We start from the raw sequence: 16,967 nt of genomic DNA on the forward strand, positions 1-16,967 counted from the left end.
TAGTGGTTTGCAAAGTGTTCATCACTTTTCTCTGTGCCTTGTAGCATACTAAATCAACTTCTTTTATTAAGTAATTTAAAAAATATTAATCAAAGATACTTAACTGCCAATTGGAGTTTCTGATTGATGTGACATAATCAGTGCTATAATAGATTGATATAATTCTAGCTGTTTGGCAAATTAATAATACTTTCCTTTAGGCTTTAAAAACTGTGACTTAGAGTAGCTCAAAGACCCTAACTGTTATGTACTAAAGATATAGCCATGTGTAAAGACCTTGATTCATCTGCTCTTTTTGCATTTCTCTAGGGTATAACATTCGACCAAAAAGGGTATAGCAATAAATAGGTCAACAACTTTATTTAACAGATGGGGAAACTGAGGCCCAGAGTGCTCATGTGGTTAGAGTCAAGGGTTGAGACCAGGATCAGACCTCCTGATAGGAACTACTATACCATACTTTTCCCAAGGTGAACCTGAAGGATGTTATGAGAAATGAAATAAGCCAGGCACGGAAAGACAGATACCTCTTGATCTCAATTACATGTGGAATCTAAAATAGTCAAACTGGTAGAAGTAGAGGGTAGAATGGTGGTTACCAAGGTCTCGGGCAGCGGGGGGAGAGATAGTGGCCAAAGGGGACCATGTTTCAGTTACACAGGATGAACAAGTTGAATCCAGTTATACAGGATGAACAAGATGAATCTCCAACATATAGCACAATGACTAAAGTTAATAATACTGTACTATATGCTTGAAATTTGCTAAGCACATAGATCTTAAATGTTCTCAACACACACACACACACACACACACACACAGAAGGTAGCTATGTGAGGTGATGGATATGTTAATTAGCCTGATTGTGGTAATCACTTCAAAATGTATATGTATATCAAAACATCACGCTGTATATTTTAAATATATGCAATTTTTATTTACCAATTATCTCAATGAAGCTGGAAAAAAATAGAAATGATTGTGATCAACCTGACTACAAGGTGAGAGGCAGAAAACACTAGAAAATAGTCTTGAAAACTCTTTGAGTTACTTGGGATGACTTAATATAAGTCAAACTTCTTTCAAGATCTCAATAGCTTCTGAGACTTTTGCTACATGATTCATTTTCATAAAAAGCTCAGGCTATAAAAAATAAATACTCACACTTACTTAGAATCAGAGGCTATCTCTTGAATGGAACTGGATTATTGCGAAGTTTGGAGAAAACCTAGACCCTGCTCTGCCAGCTGGATGTTATGTAGTAAATTTCAGCCCCTATATATAACCTGGGCAAAACATACAAAAAATTAAAAAGGAATACAAATTTAAGTCAGTGCACAAAACAGTTGAACCAATTATTTAGCAAGTGTATATTTTTCTCTTTGGAAAATTGTTTGTGGGAACATGCAAATTTTCTAGATTGTTCTACAGCATGCACCACTACCTAAAACCAGGTTATTTTAACCTTAGGTGCAACTGGGACAGGTGAAATCCTGGAAGATATTATACAACTCTACTTTGACATGTCTATAAAAATTAATTCTGCCCTTTTGATAAATTCTTTCCTCCCCTCCCCCATGGTTGCAAGGTCTAATAACAAGTGGGGGCAACACCTAATAGTGCTTTGGAGCTCACACTTGGGCTTGCGTGCTCTCTTGCCTGCTCTGAGGAGAGTCTTGTGCTAGAGTTGGGAGAACAGGGAGCTAAACTGCTAACGAGGATGAGGAGGAGGAGGCTGACCATGACCAGTTGGATAGAGTAGTTTTACTTTAAAATAAAAAAAATTACTTTTTATTCAATAAAGTGAACAATTTGATGAGTTTTAATAACTATGTATACCTGTAAAACTAACACCCGAACCAAAATAGAGCACATTTCTGTCACCTTAGAAAAGTCTCCCATGTCATTTCCAGTCAGCCCTACCTAACTAAAGAGGTAAATGCTCTTCTGATTTTCTAACATAATAAATTGTTTTTTTCTATTTTTATAATGCTTAAAAATGGAATCTTATTATAATATGGTTTTTTTTTTGGCCTGGCTTGTTTCAGTCAGCAAAATGTTTTTGATATACATGCATATTGTCACATGAGTCTATAATTTGTTCTTTTTTTGTTAACTATCATATCACTGTATGAATATTCCACACTTGTTTTACACATACATACATTGATACACATTTGGGTAGTTTCTAGATTTGGGCTATTGTGAATAAAGCTGCTATGAATGTTTCTACAGGTCTTTTTGTGGATGTATGTTTTCATTTCTCTTGGGTAAATATCTGAGAGTGGGATTGCTAGGTCAAAGGGCAAACATCCTCAAATTATAATAATATATTGTGATTTCCCATAGTGATTGTACCATCTTAAATTCTGACCAGGAATGTGTGTGGATTCTACTTGTTCCACATCCTTCCCAACATTTGTTATTGTCAACCTATTTAATTTTAGACATTCTGATGGGTTTGAAACGGTGTCTCATGGGTATTATAATTGCACTTTCCTTATGATTAGTGATGTTGAGCACATTTTCAGGTGTTTATTGGTTAGTTTTACATCTTTTTAATGAAATTACAATTTACAACTTATGTCCATTTTTTAAAAATGTGCTTGTCATTTTATTACCAATTTGTAAGAGATCTTTATATATTCTGGATGCCTGTCATTTATCAGATACATTTAAACATTTTCTCCTATTCTGAGACCTTGTTTTTACATTATTTTTAGGAGAAGAACTTTTAAGTTTTGATAAGGTTTAAGTTTCAGTTTTCCACATTATGGTTACTGGTTTTTTTGTGTTCCCGCTAAGAAATCTTTGCCTACCTCAACGTGGTACAGATGTTCACTAATGTTTCTTCTAAAAGTTTTTAGTTTTAGTTTTTACAGTTAGAGGTATAATCCATCTCAGATTAATGTACAGGTATGGTGTGAGGCAGGAATCCAGGTTTACTTCTTTCCCATAAATATCTACTTCCAGCAGCGTTTGTTGAAAATATGTAAGTCTCTCTTCAGAATCTAAATTCTCTGCTTCTACACTAGGAAAATAGAAATCTCTCCGCTTAGTTCATTGACTTCTGACGATCTCCAATTTCTTTCCAACGTCCCAGAAATAGGCTCATGCTTTATTTCCCCAAGACCTTTGCTCCTGTAAGGGTATCACTTGTTTAACCCCCTTTCTATCAGTTTCTTCTCTGCTTTGCCCGTTTTCCTCTTCTCATCCCTCCTGGGTCCATTGCTGACACTCTGTTCCTGAGGCATCACAGTTCCCACGAACTTTCATGGGCCTTCTTCAGGCCAACTGGTGTCTGTCCTGTCTACCAGCCATTCATTCCACCAGATGCACGTTCAGTTACACAACATGGGTGGGACATGGAGAAGGTTCCAGATCAAGGCAGCCACATTGCTGTCAGCACAGATGTGGGACTTTAGGTTACACAGCACAGACTCATGTGGAACCCAAGGAGAGAACTGGCCTGACCAAAGGGATGGTTTTGTGCTGGGGAACAGGGAGAAAGGAGTTTGGTGTGGGTGGGGCTTGATTTCTGAGTGCTCAGCGGTTAGAGGAATTTCATATTTGATGAAACAAGCAGAACCATTGGAAATGCTTATGCAAGGTGGTAACAGGATGAAAGCAAAGCTTTGAAAAGATTAGCTTGGCTATGATGGCACGTCCTGTGAATTGGAGAGAGAGAGTCTGCATGCAGGAATGTTTTACAGCAACAAAGGAATAAAAATCCAAGGGCCAAGTTTATGGGAATGGACAGAAAGAGGCAATACCAAGAAATTCTTTAAAGAAGAACAAGTAAACAATGGCAACAGAATTTATATGCTTAACAGCTGGGAGAAAATGGATATGTATAGTTGAAAATCCAGATGCTCTCAAATACATATTCAATACTTTAATGTTAGATGAGCCACGCAGATAAATCATAAAAGTTTTTTTTTGTTTTTCCATGGCCGAGGGCTATTTTGTAGACACAAACATACTATGTAAACTCAGAGTCAACAATGTTTAAGAACAAGCTAATAAATTTTGATAGGTTCGGGAGCTAGTTACTGGTGATACTAAATTATAAGAATAGTTTGGATAGAACTTAGAAACTGAAGATAGCAAAAGTCTTTCCAACATGAACAGTCATGGAATGACTGGCCTGCCCCAGCTCGTCTGGGAGTAATATATGGTGGGCCATTAACAAAGAATGTGCATTTTATTTATTTATTATTCTGACTCGGAGGGAGGGTAGGCTGGTAGGTCTTGCTCTTCTGTATCTTGAAAGGAGTAATAGAATTTGTTTAGAGACAGAATGGTATAGTATATTATAGGCAAAGCAGCTGTTTTGAAGTCAGGCTGACTTGGGCACTAATTTCATCTCTGCTATTTAGCAACTATATAATTTATGAAGTGACTTCACCTGTGAGATGGTCTATTTCTTATTTGCAAAATGGGGATAATAATATATAATTCATAAGTCTATTTCCAATAATTAAATGAGTTACTGTGTTGAAAGGACAGATGCATGGCAGTAAATGCTAGTTCCCTTCATTGAAAAACTTCAAGAAAGGTTCATTTGCTTAGCCAAGTATACTACAAGGGTTCTATTGATTAAACCTTAGGGAACTAGTGCCGAATTTATTGAGTGTTGCAAAAATGTGTGAGTAACCAATGCTACCTGACTCTTATCAAATTACTATAGGGTGTTGACTCTCATAGACAAGCAAGGACAAAGAGATGATGTGAAAAATCCACTACTCTTAAAGAAAAGTGAGAGACTAATCAAGGAAGTCAACCGAAAGAATAAATTATAATTCCATCCCAAGTTGAGGCAGATTTATTTCCATTTTTGAAGGAAAGTAATTGTATCAGTGAATAGATGGAAGGGTCAACAATGCAAAGATGAAGTAGGGACCAAATCATAGTAATGGGGCAATAAATCCAGAGCTTCTGAGGAAGCCAGAAACCAAAATATAAAAATCAACAGAAGTAATATATCTGATTTTGTTTTTGGAAGCAGATGTTATTGTGGATAGATGGCAAATCCCCCGCACAGTGTGAATGATTGTGTCTTTTGCTGCATAGGAAATGCTGATTTAGTATTTGGGAGATTTTTATTAAGAAATTTAATCTCAGTTTGGTGGAAAACAAGGACAAATGATTAATAATCAAACTGAAGGATGAAAAAAAGGACAAAGCAAGTTTAAATAAAGGAAGAAAAATGAGGCAGAAACTTATTTAAGGAAGCCAGGCTAAATTATGACCTTCAAGCCTGCATAAGTAGCTCTAAACAAGAATAGCAATTAGTGGGGTAATGGTCTAGTATTTAGAAAACCAATAACTTTTCTTTGGTGTGTATTCTGGGTATAGATATAATGAGCGCAATGATATACAATAATTAGTTGTTAAAACTGAATGAGTTTTACCTTAAAGCGAGGATAAAAATAAGGCAAATAGCCCCATGCGAATATGTATAGGTGGTGTCATTGAATTTGTTCATGCATCCAGCTTGAGAGAAACAACAACAAAAAAAACGAACAACGCTAAATGACCACGGGAAGTTTGTAGAAAGCTAGAGAAGTAGAACATAAGAGGAACAGTGAAGCCTGGAAAGAGATTTAAGAAGTAGCAATTCTTTGAAGACATTTTAAGATAAGATGAGCTCCCTGATGCTGTACAGATGAAAGGAGAAAGTCAACATCACCCTCTGAGAAAGGCAGATGAAGGCCCAGGAGCAGAAAAGAATGACTTGTGAAGATTTTAAGGAAAATAGTACAATTTGGTATTCCTTCAGAGCTGAGATCATGTGACTTTATGTGCATCAGTATGTGTTTGGGGTGCTCATTTGGTGCTTTTTGAAGAAAATTGAAACTGAATTGAAATCTAGAAATTGAAATGGAAAGGAGATGGTGTGGAGTACAAGAAAGTCTAGTTCTCTACTATTTGAATAATGCTTTTTGTGATGCCAGCTACAAAATTAAGCTATGCCTTAGGAACTAAACTCTTTGATATTCCAAAGACTCGCCTCATGCTATTGGTATGTTTCTTTTTTGACTTTTTGTCCACTTGACGCTAAAAACTGCTTAAGAGGACCACTAACCAGACAAATACTTGTGGATTTGTCCACAAATATAATGTCACATCTGTGACAAGCTTTATGTTCATAATTTAAGCATGCAATTAGTAGGGGGAAAATGTGGAAGATACTAGGGAGTTAACCATAAATGGACTCAGTGAACACTGAGCTATCAATATCTGCCTTGCTCAGGCCATGGGAAAGACATTTTTTTTTTCTTTTCTCGGCTTTTCTTTCAACATGGGAAGGACATTGAGCCACAGCACACACACCAATCTCTGGAACCTTCACACTCTCATCCTACCCTCATCTAGTCTCTTCTGGTGTTTTATGGGCTGACCCTCGGGCAGGTAGGGGGCCATGGGAGCCAAGGTGTAAACCCCTCTCAGGTAATGAAGAGTTGACTTCTTCATTTCGAGTCCATTTCTAGCTCACAAAGTTTATGGATATTAACCTAGTTCAAGACCAAACCTTCAAAAGAATTTAGCTGAAATCATCTCATACATCTTTTAAGAGAAGCTGGGAAGCCAGGTCTGAGGCAGTTCTGTGATGGGCGATAAAACACTGCATTGTACGGCCCTGAGGAAAGCAAGGGCAAGATTCGGTAGGAGAACAAAATGTTGTGCGCGCTTAAAAGGGAGCAACAGCCACAGACTCCTGGAGATGTGCTGGTGGTTTAACAGCTTGTTGATGATGTCACAGAGTCAGTCATGTTGACTCTGCCCACTGTCAGTGACTGCCATTATATACAGAAACTCAGAGAATGAATTCTTCCCAGTGGAGAAACAAACTTCCTTGCTCTATGGGGTAGTAGTTTGCCTGTCATCAAGTTACTGAAACCGATCATTATTTTTGGGGACTGCTGAAATTATTTAGGAATCCCCTGTCCCTAGGCAGACAGACCTGAAGCTTTCGGCTGACCTTCACAGCTTCTGCCATGAGGGCAGTAAATCTCCCCTGAAGGCAGACAGCACTTGGGTAATTTCAGAGAGGGCAAAGGAACAGAATTATAGGTTGTCTGGGAAGGGTTGAAAGATTAGACCTCCAGAGGAAAAAAATAAAATGAATCATGTTGAAGAGTAACTACTTCTTAGGGTCAAAGTTTAAATGTCTGTAATCAGTGTTTTAGTTTGAATTGCTGTTGGGATAATTAATGCTCTCAGGTCTTAGATTAATTGAAAATAAAGCATTGCATTTGGAACAGAAGAAATTTATTTCAAGAAACAAAAAGGATATTCATTTTAAAAAGCCTATCTATCAGTCACTGAAAATATGAAGACACATACAAATGATCTGATTTTACTTTTCTGAAATGAGCAATTTCCTCTTTTTATTTTTTTTAACTATAAAAAGATACAAAAGATTTCTTTAGAATAAGAATGGTGGAATAATGTTAGGGCAGATCCTCAACTTTTCTTTAAATGCCTCTTCCGGCTTGTAGCTTAATTTGTATGCTGTTGGTAGCTTTCATTTAAAGAGCCACAGAAGATTTTGGAAGAAATTAGAGGCTCCTGATCCTACCGTCTAGGAAGGTGGGTGTAGACACTGAGCTTGAGACAACTTTGCAGGGACATGTGTCATGTGCTATCCTAGGCACACATGGCTTCACCAGCCGAGTGGTGCATTAAAATCTCTTTCGCACTTAGCAGCAAGTAGGTTAGCATTGCATGTTTAACAATCCACTTAAATATTAAATATTTTTGGTTTTTTAAAAAAATTAATACAATGCCCAATAATTGGAGAGCAGGCAGTATTCCTGATTGTTATATTAAGAAACACAGATTTTTCTGTAGTCTACCAATAACATGAATATTTATTGTTGGTTTTTTTTCTGATGAGTTTTTTGAAATGACCCAGCTTTTTTAACATAAGAGAGAGACACATTTTAAATATAAAAATGCAGATAGGATGAGAGTAAAAGGATGAATAGAGATATACCATACATGCAGTGAGCACAAGAGAGCTGGAGTGGCTATATTCATATCAGGCAAAGTAGACTTCAGGATAAGGAGAACTAGCTAAGATAAGCGGAGACATTTTATAACAAAAAATGGTCACTTTATTAGGAAGACATAATTATTTTTTATAATTAATTATTTTAAATGTCAGAATATTATGGGGATACAAATGTTTAGGTTACATATATTGCCTTTGTACCACCCAAGTCAGAGCTTTAAGTGTGCCCATCCCCCAGATGATGCGCACTGCACCTATTAGGTGTGAATATACCCATCCCCTCCCCCCTCCCCCTGCCCGGTACCCAATGAATGTTACTATAATATGTGCACTTAAGTGTTGATCAGTTAATACCAATTTGATGGTGAGTACATATGGTGCTTATTTTTCCATTCTTGTGATACTTCACTTAGTAGAATGGCCTCCAGCTCTATCCAGGATAATACAAGAAGTGCTAGATCATCATTGTTTTTTGTGGCTGAGTAGAACTCCATGGCATACATATACCACATTGTATTAATCCACTCATGTATTGAACACGTGGGTATTTGGATCCTAGTTTTATCTCTTAGTCTGATTGAGTTATACTAGGAAGAAGATACAGTCAACATTAATGCTTGGGAAAGGGAAACTTTTATAGATCCAAATCTTCCATGTATTGCATCCAGAATTCTGTAAGCATTCGTAGTCAATTTGGTACTGTACAAATAAAGAGTATAAAATGGAAATGAAGTAGAAATCCATGACAAAGGAAGATGTTGGTGGATCACTTACAGACTCAAAAACATTGGTTGATATTTCAAGTGCTTGCTGAGAATCGGTTTAACTAAAAAACAGTGGACACCTTTGTGGGTGGCTAATCCCAAATACTTCCACTCACAAAGATGCTCCACTGCACCTGGGAGAGGTGACTCTATCAGATTCCCTGACTTGGGGCAAATGATTCTTAAGCGCTTACTCAGCTTCTCCATTATCCAACTTTTCAGACCTGTCATGCCTTTCAAATGTCATGTGGGAAAGTTCTATAAAAGCGAAATCTCTTGTTCTTGTTTACAGCTCTCTAAGTTGCTGTTTTTGCTCCTTCTACGCCAGAAAAGTTGAGGAAATGTGTGGGCCTTGAACATGGTGAAGCCAGTTGCCCCTGTGTCAACCTTCAGCCCTAATGAGATCCCTCTGGAACCAATGTCTGGTGTGTCATCACCCAGATTGGGCAGCTGGAATCAGAAGATCTGCAATCATGCAGATAAAGCTAAAAAAAAAAAAAAAGAAAAATCCAAAAATCGAAACAAAAATACCACACCCAAAACAAAAAAGAAACAAACACTCTAATTTCTGTCAGCTAATTTTATCAGCTATCTTGAAAAGAAACAATTTAAAAAATTTTTTTTTTCTTTTCTCCATTGTTGCTGTATCGCTTTGGTTCTCTGCCTTATTTATGTTCACACGTTTCACAAAGGGGAGCTCTGTGGCATCTCCATCTTTAAGGGTGAGTGACCAGAGTAGGATTTTTTTGGGAGGCCACAGGTAAGAGCTGCCTATTTCCTTGTGTGAAGAGCCATCTCTGGACAAAGACTCTGCCAATACAGTGACGGAAACCCAGCTGTGATGGAATAGCCCAGGGACCCGCGGTGACCTTGGTGCATTCACAGGCTTGCATCGCTGCTTGCATGTGTCCCATAGGAGAACTTGGCAGTGAAGTTTTGTCAGCTGGGGCTCTGCACGTGTTTCTCACTCCACTCCAAATCTTACTTCATCTTGTTATTCTAATAACCTTCCAAAGTGAGTTGTACCTTCCAAGAATCTAACAGTTAGATCTCTGGCTCTGAGCAACTTGATCGACTTACAAGTTATGTTTGTTTGAAGCTTGCCGAGTTAAGCTCTCTATGCTTATTAGAGCTAATTAATCGTACATGGATACCTTCTGTGCGCGGTGCCTGCAGCCCTATGCCAGGCACGGGATGATATGTAAATCCTTTGATAACATGATTAGAAAAGATTTAAAAGTAATTAAAATGACTGCCCATGACAGTTTACCAACAACACAGAAGGAAACTTGCTTTCTTAAAGGCATAGAACTTTGTGGCCAAAACTTGCAACTACCTGATGTTTAAGATCTGCTGGAATGAGCAAACCCTCTCCCCTCCCAGAGCAGCGGATAATGTCATTTTTCTGGTGTGGGTCTTTCATTATGGTGAGGCTGCTCCATGGGCCCCAGTGACCTTACTGCCTGCTTTTCCCCATTAATTTTGAAATTGTAACCCAAGTCAAGAGCTGTTTCGGTGTGACCCTGAGGTTACTTAAGTTTCCCATTTGTGTGTAAGTAAATAATTGCGATCGGTGATTTCCCTCTGGAGCCTTCAGAGTATGGCAATTACATGAAATTTGCTTGGCTCTTTCATGCATGCCCAGAGTCAGAGATAAGTGCATAAGGAACTTGGAATGATAATTTGTAAGATATGCCAGAGCCCCTCAATAGTTCTGTGTTCCCTCTCTGGCTTATCAATATTCCCATTGTCCCTTTCAACTGCACATTCCAGTATCAAGAAGATACTGGAAATGGAGAGTATATCTTTATAAGCTACAGAGAAGAAATGGTTTCTATTCTCTCTCATTAAGTTGAAACCATACATTTTCTCTGTGTATAAAAGCTAACACTTGGGGCAATATTTTCCTGTTTGACTTTTTTAGGCTGAAAAAAATATATTGATATTTCTAAAGTAAACTATGTTGTGGTTGGCTATGAGACAGGCTGAATCTGGAGATGAATTAAATCTTGGAGATGAATTAAATAAAGTGTTACATTTGAGTATCCGTTTAGAAGAGTATTCACATTCTCAACACAGCTTAAGGAAAGGCAATACATAATCAATAATGATATACTGTTTGGTTCTTCTAAAAACTAAACCCTCTTTGTAGGGAATACACAGTTTTCTAAGAAATCAATGGACATTAATTTTATAGAACCACAAATCAAATTCGTAACACGTGGAGTGAAACAAAAATCTTGACACATCAACTTCATAAAAATGGGATAAATGTTTAATTATACAGCCTGTTTTGTTACCTTACAGAAATTCTAGAAGGTCTCATGTTCTAGCACACACATAGCACCACAGCCATCAAATTGGTATTAACTGATCAACACTAAGGTGCTCACATGGAAGTATATTCACTGGGTGCCGGTCAGGTGGGAGGGGGATTTTGGGGGTGGGTAAAAACAACTAATGGATGCAGAGTGCACTGTATGGGGGAAGGGCACGCTTGTAGCCCTGGCTTGGGCAAGGGCATTATATGTAACCCAAATGTTTGTACCCCCATAATATTCTGAAATAAAAAACAAACAAACAGTACTACAGAGTTTTGTGATGATTAAATAAGCTGATGTTGTAAGTCTAACAATTTAAGGAATGACAAAACACAATAAAATAGATAAAATAGATAATTAAGTAGAAAGGCTCCAAATTTGCTAATAAAAAAATACTCTGTCAAATCTCCACTATGCAACTTAATAACTATTAGACATTGAGCAAGTCCCTTAATATCTCTGAACTTCAGTTTCTTCACTTAGGAAATAGAGATCTTAATATTTCACTCAGGTCACAGGGTTACTGTGAGGATAAATGAAATATTTATGATAGTGTATTATAAGTCATAATGTGCAATGCAAATGCTATTCTAACAACATTTAATATGTGGCACAATTCTTTAAGGATTGTAACCTTTGCTGTCACGTTAAAGAGCTCACTAGAGTGCTTCCCTTGGAAGCTCACATTTTTTATTTTCTTCATAGATGGTTAAGCCCATAATTTGGATCAATAGTCAACAGAAGGTCATGGTGACTAATGATCTAAATAGCTCAGCTTCTCATAGACGTGGGTAGCAGAAAGAGTTAATTCAATAAGCTTTTCTACACATATATTCTTTTTGAAGATGAGTCAAAATTGAGAGCTATTAAATGTGCTAATGTAGTAGATCTCAACGAGGCATAATAGAAAGGCCAGCCGACAGAATATTGAAGAAGCTAATAATGTCTTTCACACTCTGTCATTAATTTGCTGTGTGATTCTTTCCAGGTCCCTTCTGATTCCTGTTTCCTGTGAAGCTGATGACAACAGTGGGCCACAGCCATGGAAAGGCTCTGTAGGAATAGTTTATGAGGGAAGGAGTGAGGGGGCAGGTCAGCACGCATGTGGCATGGGTGACGTGGAGCCTTGGCCTGATTTGCAGGTGCCTCTGTCATAAACCACTCAAGAGCACTTGCCCCTTGCAGGAGAGAGGTCAGGGAAGGTGTAAGAAGGGACAGCTGTTAGCCCTTAGCAAACGACAGTCACAGCAGCTGGGGCAGCGTGCACCGTACAGATAACCACACCTATGCCAATTGCCACATGTTTTCTTCTAAAAAGCCTTTTCTCTGGCCTGGCGTGGTGGCTCACACCTGTAATCCTAGCACTCTGGGAGGCCGAGGCAGGAGGATCCCTCAAGGTCAGGAGTTCGAAACCAGCCTGAGCAAGAGTGAGACCCCCGTCTCTACTAAAAATAGAAATAAATTAATTGGCCAACTAAAAATATATAGAGAAAAAATTAGCTGGGCATGGTGGTCCATGCCCGTAGTCCCAGATACTTGGGAGGCTGAGGCAGAAGGATTGCTTGAGTCCAGGAGTTTGAGGTTGCTATGAGCGAGGCTGATGCCACGGCACTCTAGCCCGGGCAACAGAGAGAGACTCTGTCTCAAAAATAAATAAATAAATAAGCCTTTTCTCTAACTGAAAGTCAGGTAAATGTGTCTTATAAACAAATTACCCCTAAAAGTTACCCTCTTCTCTTTGTTTATCTTTGTTGAACCATGGTGCACTTTGCTTTGAAACCTGGTAAGTCAGTCTGTCTTCCCCATGCACCTCTACCCAGATGGTCATTTCAGTAACAATCTCATTTCGCCTTATAGGACGGATGCCAAGAAAAAGTCTACGTTGCAAGAAAAATGCTAAGTTGATTTAAGTGGCTTTGCCACCTGAGACATTACTTCCCATTTGTTGTGTTACCTCCACATTACCTGTTTTCTGTAAATCTCGGGTTTGCTCTCTGATTGGCTGCCGAGGGCCAGCAGGGGGAAAAGCTGGTGTCAAAAACTAGGTTTTAAGCATTTAATTAAGTAAATTTTAGACCAAAAACATGTAAATGATAGTTGAGAAAAACTTAGAGTGGTCTTCCTCAAATACAGTCCTTCTGTCCCTAAAAGATTTCCAGAATAAGGATTTTTGAAGCTAAATAACTTATGTTTGAAACACACTTCACGTTTCATTCCCATGTGATGGCTTCATTGCAAACACTTTGTAATAAGTAAGTTATTTGTTTGCTGCTTATGTCTGCCCTCCACTTGTGTGTAAGGACTGCAAGTGTAGTCACCACCCTATCACCACTGTGTCACTAACACCAGGCCCAGTGCCTGGCCCATCGTAGCTCTCAGTTATTTGTTAAAAAAAAGATTTGTGAGCATACTGCAGCTTTGAAAATTCCTGGAGTAATGAGACCTGTTTTGTGTGTTGATCCAGAGTTGAATGAGTTAATCCAGTGTTTCCAAAATGAATGCAAGCATGGGAAACTTCCCCCTCCCACCCACCCACACAGATCCCCCATCTGGAATATGTTTTGGGAAATACCACCCTGAGGCCTGATAGAGTGTTACTGGAGCCTGGGAGAGCTGCGAGGACAGGGGTCCACAGGGGAGGAAGAGTGACCGTCAGAGAGAGAGATATGTAACCACCACTGGAACTAGAACTAGTTCCAGATACGGGTAGTGGAAGACACATTCTGACCTCTTTCTCCCTCTCCCTGCCTTTCCGTCTCTTGCATTGCCTCACATTGGCCAAATGCAACCAGAAACCAGAGAGCAATGGAACCCAGATGTTGTAGCCTATAGAGGTCAGGGTAGAGGAGGGTGGAGAATGGATTTAGGAAAGGGCAAAAGGTGAATGACCACCACTAGCAGCATCTAGACACAGACAAAATGTCAGAGACTATTTGAACTGTCAGGGTGGTAATGAATTCCCCTGGTATCATCCTTGGGAGTCGCAGCTTTGCCTGCAAGTTTCCATGACCACACCAAAACCTCTGCCGGGAGTCCTTTCACTATAGTCTCCCCAGAAACCCCATCAGAGCACACCTTCTATTTTTGGGGGGGCCCCCGACTATAAGAGCTATGGCCTCTTCAGTCTGGAGTGGACTGCCAAGGGGAAATTGAACACCCTTCCTGGCAGGCTCAGAGCTTCACATAGTGGTTTTGTTATTTTGATCAAAGTTTCATAAATTCCCAGAATTTCACCCATACCTATAGGGGTTGGTACAGAAATAAACCCCAGGATCAAAGTAAAGTACACTTACGAGCTATCCATCTTTCTAGTTCACAGTTGGGAGGCGAACTATGGACTAGATAGTTTTAATCTATTCCTCGCACAGATTTTGAGCTTCAAAGAAAAGAGGAACTTATTCCTCGGGGCCATCAATCCCCATTGTTAATATAGTTCAGGACACTGTGGGTACACTTTGCACGTTAATTCAATTCACATATTCATTTAGATGATGGCCGCAGCTGCTGAGAGTAGACAAAGTGGAGGCCCCATCCATCAGCTTCAGACAAAAGGATAACATTTGGCCGCTCTGTGAACAAAGGCAAAGAGGGACACATTGTGAAAAGAAGGTACCAATCTCCAGGTGTAGTGTTTCACAGCCTTTTATGTGATATGAAAACTGGATGAATATACTTACTTTTTATTATCAAAGACTTAGCAATAACTAGGATCTATCCCGTTTTGGTAGGATAATACAGAATATTACCTAATAATACCTATAGATGGGGATGGATGGTTGGTTATGCATGAAGTGTTGGCTTTGTAGCTAGCTTTAGTAGGTTTCGTTGCCTTGGAAATCGCTGGAGAGGAGATACACCAAATCAAATAATGATGCGAAATAAAATCCCCTAAGCTGTGTGGAGAGACTACTCCCCATTCTGGTGATGGGGTTAGAGAAATCTGAAGCCTTGTGGAGGCCCCCAGTGGATCCCACGAGCGGTAGGAGAAGGTGTGGCCAGGGGGGCCGAAGACACAGATTTGTCCCTGCAAGCTGGTACTCTGAGCTGGTCAGTAACGACCTGCTACTTGGCACCTCAGAGCACCTCAAGCAGCATCAGTATAAGTATTTGACTGTCAGTTAGGGTTGGTCTTTTCTATTAAAGATTTCAAGAGAAATAAAGCCAGTGTAATGACTACCTTTGTTCTGAGCTCCTTTGCTCATTCCATTATCCTTGACCTTAGCCCATCTTTTTCTTGGCGTCGTTTACAGCACCTTGGAAATTCTTTTGCAGGATGAAACAGTTGCTTTCTAGTTGTGTGGGTCCTTGCTATTGGTTGCGTGTTTCCCTTCTGTGGCACTGGTTCATAGGATTTCAGGCTAAACCTGCTTGGGCAGCTAAACTTGTGATGAAAATAATGATAACCCAGTACTCTTTGTTTTTGTTTATAATTATTTATTTTAATAATCACTGTTTATATTCTTATCTTCTCCTCAAAGTATTAGTTCCTTGAAAGCCTGTCTCTAATCTCTATCTTGTCCTCAGAGCTGACGCTTCCCAGGATGACTCAGAGTGGAAATGACCAGGCTCCCAGGGAGAGCTACAACTCTGGCCTTTAATCTCCATCGGAAAAACGATATCAGAGTACACGGGTGTATTTCCCAAAGTCTGAGTTATTTGGTCTAACCTCCATGTGTAGGATATCAACAGGCCAGGTGAAGCTTTATCCATCCTGGTCCAGTTGTTCACTCCTCCCTAGTGAATTCAGCGTGAGGCTCGCACCACTCTCGCTTCAGACTTTGAAGTCCCAGCCCCTTAACTCTTTTTTTTTTGAGACAGAGTCTCACTCTGTTGCCCAGGCTAGAGTGCCGTGGCATCAGCATAGCTCACAGCAAGCTCAAACTCCTGGGCTCAAGCAATCCTTCTGCCTCAGCCTCCCGAGTAGCTGGGACTAACAGGCATGCACCACCATGCTTGGCTAATTTTTTCTATATATATTTTTAGTTAGTCAATTAATTTCTTTCTATTTTCAGTAGAGACAGGGTCTCGCTCAGGCTGGTTTTGAACTCCTGACCTTGAGCGATCCGCCCACCTCGGCCTTCCAGAGAGCTAGGATTACAGGCGTGAGCCACTGCGCCCAGCCCTCAGCCCCTTAACTCTTCAGCGTTCTCTGCTTCCAACACAGGGAACTTTTGAACAGTTTAGCAACATATGGCCAGAGAATCTCAAACCCCTTTTTTCTAGCAATGGTATCTATCATTCATATAAGTCAATGGTTGATTCAGGTGGTTTTCCCAGGTCAAACCATTTAGATGGATCCAAGTCTTCCACCTCTTGCCAGTTGAAAGCAGCCTTGTTTTTCACCCCTAGTATCTCTGATAATCCCCAGATTGCAAAGATTCTGGAGACAAGCTTCACACAGAACATAAACCCCAGGGTACTCTGTGTGTTTCCCACAATGGTTTTTGCATTTAATACACCCACCTAGCCCTTGAAAAATCCAGGTGGATCATGGCAAATTATGGTGGGCCACCATCAACTCAGGCAAGTAGCAGCCTCAGTCACAGCACTGTGATGGATGTAGTGTCTTTGTCACATCAACATAGCTCCTCCCACTTGGGCACCTGGTATGTGACTATTTGGTGCATGTACCCCGAGGCTGTATCAGAAAGTGGATCCAAAGCAGTTTCCATTCACCTGGATGAACAGCAGTACCCAATCAGAGCCTCACCTTGGCTGTGTTCACTGTTCTCTGGCAGAATATAGTCCAAAGAATTTTGATTATCTTGCTATTCCACAGAACATCATACTAATCCACTGCTGCCCAGCCATTTTGGCTCCTCATGCCAGGAGTCTAGCAGGTAGAGAAAGGGGTTACTGGAG

The sequence above is a fragment of the Microcebus murinus genome, chromosome 8 (assembly GCF_040939455.1).
Source record: "Microcebus murinus isolate Inina chromosome 8, M.murinus_Inina_mat1.0, whole genome shotgun sequence".
NCBI classification, from domain to species: domain Eukaryota; kingdom Metazoa; phylum Chordata; class Mammalia; order Primates; family Cheirogaleidae; genus Microcebus; species Microcebus murinus.